Source organism: Lactuca virosa, chromosome 8 (assembly GCF_052849685.1).
Source record: "Lactuca virosa cultivar CGN04683 chromosome 8, Lactuca_virosa_CGN04683_v6, whole genome shotgun sequence".
NCBI lineage: Eukaryota > Viridiplantae > Streptophyta > Magnoliopsida > Asterales > Asteraceae > Lactuca > Lactuca virosa.
This window is the reverse complement of record NC_136433.1, coordinates 87592043-87598700: the sequence shown is the minus strand read 5'-3', so window position 1 is coordinate 87598700 and position 6658 is coordinate 87592043.

Here is a 6658-nt window from a genome sequence, read left to right as displayed (position 1 = left end):
AACAACAACATCGAGGCCTCTCATCATTTTAACACACATCAACTATTTCATCTACCCATGTTTTACCCAACATATTTGTAGATAAAAATACATATACAGTTTAAAACTTGTATAAAACATCTATTCAACACCATCTCAAATAAACAAACAATATAATTACACATAGCACGTATTTTACAGAAAATACTTCATATCTACGTGTAAGATGCAAGTGACTACACACTCACATTATTTAACGATAATCAGACAGCACTTCGTTTCTTAAAACGGTTGTTTCCGATAAAACCAGGATGTTTTCCCAAAAACCGGGTTTCACGCGGGCAGAGTTTCCTCTCGAAAAACTCTTTTCTTGGGATCTTCGGGCTCTCCGGGCTTGCTTCGGGTGTTAGGGGTGTTCACGAGGCTTCAGGGGGTGATATGATAGTTTGAGAGAGTTTAGAGAGTTCAATTTTGTAAACAAAATCGGGAAGCCTCGCTTTCTATTTATAGTAACCGAAGCCTAGAATTACGTTGGGCATAATTCTTCGGTACGCGGGGCGTACTGCCTTGCGAGCCACTACGATGGGCGTACTTCGGTATGTTGGGCGTACCGTGATACGTGGCTCCGTACGTGTCAACTGTGTGAGCTACGTGTCGCATGCGAAGGAATAGGGGAGGTGACGAACTCCGGAACACTTACACGAGTACGCTGGGCGTACTCCGAATTTTCAAACTTTAAAAATTCGTAACTTTTGCATACGAGCTCCGTTTTTGACGTTCTTTATATCCACGCGTAGGTGAGACAGTGCTCTACAACTTTTGTTTAGACTCCGTCGGCTAATTTTTACTTTATTTTAAAGTTATATTTTTAACAGGGCGGGACAGGAAAAGTCTGTTAAAAATTCATAACTTTTTCATCCGACGTCCGTTTTCGTCTGTCTTTTTACCGTTGAACTACTATCAACAAGATCTTCGATTCTCGTTTAGATTGTTTCGGCTAAAAATCACTCGATCAAAAATTCGAGTTTCGGGCTGCATACTGCTTTGTCAAATCTTAGAAAATTCATAACTTCCTCATACGAAGTCAGATTTGGACATTCTTTTTATGCACGCTCTCGGTTTAATGAACACTACGACTTTCATTTATATTGCTGAGGCTAAAACGCACTTTATCGAAAATTCACTTTTTACGTCATACAACGTCGTGTCGGTTCTGTCGCGAAACTTCGACAGGTCATAACTTCTCCGTTATAACTCGGATTTCGGTATTCTTTATATCTCCGGAATCCTTGTTTCGATCACTACAACTTTCTTCATAGATATCGGCTTTATTTAACATTTATTTTTGACGCTTATTTTTATCCTTAATTCATTAAATAATAATTAAGTATAAAACACATAATACTCAAATAATACATCTTATTATTTCAAAACAAATTACAAAGGTTGGCGTAGACTATTACATCATCATTAATGTCTAGCCTAGAAACACGGACGTTACAGTACGACAACAGCGGGATATGTCTAATCATAAATGATTATATAGCAATGAGTTATAATCATATATGATTATCTATGTTTATACGTATATGCCTAATCATAAATGATTATACATATATGTATGTTTACAGATTGAGTAATCATATATAATTATAACGGTTGGTGACAGAAAAAGTGATGTTGACAGATGTGGAGGTGGTATAAGTGACAGAGGTAGCAGTGGTGGGGTCAGCTGGTGACAGAGGTGGTGGTTGTGGTTGTGGTGGTGGGGAAGGTGGCGGAGGTGAAAGGAACGGGCGGCCCTACATAATCATTTATGATTATAACTGACCCGCCGCGCCAGTACTCCGGAGGGTTAGAGCGGCAAATGTGAATTATGTGGTTGGAATTGAATCTTGAGATCTCTATTTTATTTTAAATCTCAACGAAACATATATATATATATATATATATATATATATATATATATATATATATATATATATATATATATATATATATATATATATATATCACAAGTTTATTAAAATTTATAACAAAATATTTTAATATCAATAACAATTATAGGTTTTTTTCTAAAAAAAAAAATCTAAATTTCTAAGTTTTTTCGAGTTGGACCGATTTATTCCAAGTTTTACCGAATTTGAGCCGAGTTTTACGAAATAGCATCGAGGTTGACCGATTTTGACCGATTACGAGTATTTTAATCTTTTAACAAATCTTCCAATATGTCTAAAAAATAGTTTTAATAAAAATATATTAAAAAGGCCAAAATTGTAATATAGTTTAATCTATTAACAAATCTTCCAATATGTTAACACTAGCATTTCGGATCGATTTCAGATGTTTTTGCTGATTTAAATTATACACTTTAAATGTTCATTTCACAAGTGTAGAGCATATTTACTTGTATGTTTTGTATCGGCAAAACTGAAAATTGATTCACAAGCGCATGATGTCATATAAAACAAGCTTTGGCAATTTATAAGAGTAAATTACACGAATGGTCCCTATGGTTTTTGTCATTTGCACACTTGGTCCCTAATTTATTTTTTTAACCCAGAAGGTCCCTACTGTTTGTTTTTGTTACGTGCTTGGTCCCTACTATTTGTTTTTGTTACACGTTTGATCCCTATCTTACCTAAAAAGACTATTATTTAAATAGAGAAAAATGTTTGGTAGGTAAGGTAAGGTGAAGGGGTGAGATTGGGGGTGTGTTTATTTAAATAAATAAAAAAATCAAGGGCAAAATAGTCTTTTTAGGTAAGTCACAGACCAATCGCGTAACAAAAACAAACAGTAGGGACCTTCCGAGTTAAAAAAATAAGTTAAGAACTAAAAACGTAAATTATCCTAAACCATAAGGACTATTCGTGTAATTTACTCAATTTGTAATCAATACTATGCGCCCACTATTTGCCTACCAAGAGAAAATAATATCACAATATTCCGCTACATATTCTTTATGTCTCATTTATTCATGTGAATGAATTAAATGCTTTTAAATAAAAATGTAAGTTTATTAGATATATAGATATAGATTGTTATAGATTGTTATATATTAGTTTATATAGATATAGATTGTTACTGTCTGTTTTTTTTGTTTTACAAATTTTGTAGCAACCAACATATGTCGTTTATTAGATATATTATAGATTGTTACTTTCTTATAGAACATATTTGTTTATGCTTTTCTTCGGTAAAATAGAAAATTGATTTACAAAACTAAGATGACATATAAAACAAACTTTGGTAATTTAATTTTAAAATGAATAGCATGAGCTAGCCCACTATGTGTAGCCATAGAAATTAATTTCACAAGATTTAATTATATATTTTTAATGTCTCATTTATTCATGTGAAGGAATTAAATGCTTTGAAAATCTAATCCACAAAATAATATAAATTTAATCGATAAACTGTTACTTTCTTGCTTCTTTGTTTTATAAATTTTGTAAAACCCAACATTACAACATAATATCTCTAAAACAAAAAATTAATGATTTTTTTATGTCTGATTTTTTTTTTATCTTGCTAATCTAGTTTTTTTTTAAATAAAAAAAAATCCATACATATCGACCAAAGGCAAACGGGCTGTTGAGTTAATCGGCTTTGATCCGAACAAATTCATAAACATGTTTTGAATGAAGGGCAATTTAGGAAACTTTACTTTTCCTTATTTGACTCTTTATCTTTTTCTTGTTTTAGTATCTTATTAGGATTGTAATTCTTTTAGTATAAATTAGGTGTCCAATCGTCATATGTTTTAATGCAATTTCTAGTAATTTTATTTTAGCTTTCTTAGCAAGTAATTCAAAGTTTTTCCTCCCCTATATTTTTCTGTTTGGTTTTTCTTTTTACCACAAAAAGAAACTAGTTTATTTTTTCTACACTTGGTATCAGAGCGTTTTCGTTGAAGGGGGTGTGATTTGAGGTTGATTACTATCAACCCCGGTTTTTCTTAATCAGGCTTGTGAGAGACTAACCGGAGGCACAAAATAAACAGACGGGAAGACGTCAAAGCGGGTGGTTTTGATTCGGTTAGTTTTGTGGGTGACGGAAGACGGTAAAGGTGGTTGTGACCTTGTCTTGTTGTCCGGTGGTGTCACACCCCTAAACCAGACGGCGGAAACGTCCGGGGGTGGAGGATTTCATTTGTAGTATCACAACACATGCATCATAGTAATCAAAGTACAAACAACCATTGTATTTAAAAAGTATAAGTATTTACATGTGTTCAATCATTGTATATTGAAACCAAAATAGTTATACAAAAGAAGAAGATATGACTCAAAATAGCTCCATCTTCTCAAAAAGCTCGGGGAGTACTTGTTTATTGTTTCCCTGAGAATACAAGTAATTTGAAAAGAGAGTATCAACATAAAGTTGAGTGATTGCATAAGTATTTATATTTAAAAGTATGTTTCTGTATCTTGAATATGTACACTGTTCCAGAAAATCCTATATTTTCTGTTGTATATGAAAAGTAGTTTTATTCTCATGAAACCCTTCTATTTGTAAACCAATGTTATGTATTTTGTATTCCTTTATGTAAAACTTGTAACTGTGAGTGTGTCTGGTTCCACCAGTTGTTATTGTAAACTATAATGTACTACTGTAGTTTGTATTTTGTAAACTAGTACTTTGAGAATGTACTTACGTTTAGTTGATTATACACTAACGTATTGTTAATATCTTTTTAATGAGTTATTATAACCATACTGAGACTAGATGGCCTGAAACAAACGCTTTGTAGGCGTTTAAACTGTTGATAACAATTGTCACTCATTGGCATGTATGCCTGACTGTAGCTAGCAGCCTGAGTGTGGGGTTGTCAATCCCAATATAGATCTACACACAACTTGTTTCGATCCCCTGACTGGAGATTCTGGTTATAATATCAGGACTTTAACTATGTTGTTTAAATGAATTAAACAACCTGAATCAAATGACTCATGAAAAGCATATAAACGTTACATGTATAATAGTTATGAAAACCCAATCATCCTGAAATAATGATTGATTGTATATTCTTGAATTAGTATTCTTAACATGTATTTGAAAGTTGTATACCCTTGATTTGTTTTGAATCAAACATTTGTTTCTTGTAAAACGGTGTATTCTAGTATATACTTGAATCATGAATTAATGTTCTATGTATCATAAATTATACCTATTATAATTTATATGTACTTTCTGAATTGATATTAACTGTTTTTTAATGTAACCCCTTGCTCAACATGTTACAAATGGTATTTAAACTGAATGAAATAACTTTTATATTTATATACGTATACAATTATATATAAGTAAAATGTAAACGACATTCGGACAAATAACCGATACTATAAGCCCACATCCAAACAAGGAAAAGGACCCAGAATGAGTTATCAGTCCTAAGCCTTTTAAATCTTATTTATATAAATATAATATATATATATATATATATATATATATATATATATATATATATATATATATATTATAAATATGATTTTTAGGGAAAAATATAAGTTTATAAAAGAGTTTAATATTTCGAAGTATTTTTAATGACTTAATGTCATTTTATCACAATTTGAAATCATTTGTTTGTAACACAAAATTCTTGTGTTAGACTTGTATTCCCCCCTTAAAACAGTAAAAACTATGAAAATACGGGGGTATGAACTCACTTGATAGGTGGTGATTTGGATAGCGTTTTGTTTTCTGGAAAGGAGTTTATTTGAAGAAAAACCGGCTTTACTTGGACAGAGTTTTGACTGGAGAAGGTTGTTTTTCTTGGGAATCTCGGAGCTTCGAGGCTTGCTTAGGGTTTTAGATATGATACCGGAGCTTTGGGGGTTGTAAGTAAGTTTGTGGGAGTGAAAGAGGTGAAAGAGGATGGAAAATGGTGTAAAAATGGGGTTAAAACCGGAGGGTCTCGCACTATATATATAGGCCGAAGCCTCGGATCCGAAGGAAGGGGAAGGAGACGCGTGTCTCGGACAGGTGGCGAGGGGGAGGCTTCGCTTCGGACAGCTGGCGAGGCGCGTCGGAACATGAGTGGGTCGAGCCTTCGGTCGAATCAGAAGAGGACACGGGGCGACACGTGGCAGTCTCGCATGCGAGGCGACGTGGCCGAACATGCATCATGCGATTTTTCCTGGTTTTCAATATTTTTCGATTTTCGTGCCCAAAACTTGCGAAATTCATAACTTTCGCATACAAGCTCCGTTTTCGACGTTCTTTATATGCACGCGTAGGTAAAATTATACTCTACAACTTTCGTTTAGACTTCGTCGGCTAGTTTTGATTTATTTTTAATATTATTATTTTTAACAGACCGGAATAGGAAAATCCGTTAAAAATTCATAACTTATTCATCCGACGTCCGTTTTTGTCTGTCTTTTTACCGTTGTACTACTATTGACGAGACCTTCAATTCTCGTTTAGGTTGTGTTGGCTAAAAATCACTCGATCTTTATTTCGAGTTTTTAGCTGTATACTACTATACTGAAACTTAGAAAAATCATAACTTCCTCATACGAAGTCAGATTTTGACATTCTTTTTATGAAAGTTTTCGGTTTAACATATTATACAACTTTCATTTAGATTGTTAAGGCTAAAAAGCCTTTTATTGAAAACTCACTTTTTACACTGAACAGTGTTTTGCCGGTTTTGTCGCGGATCTTCGATTGG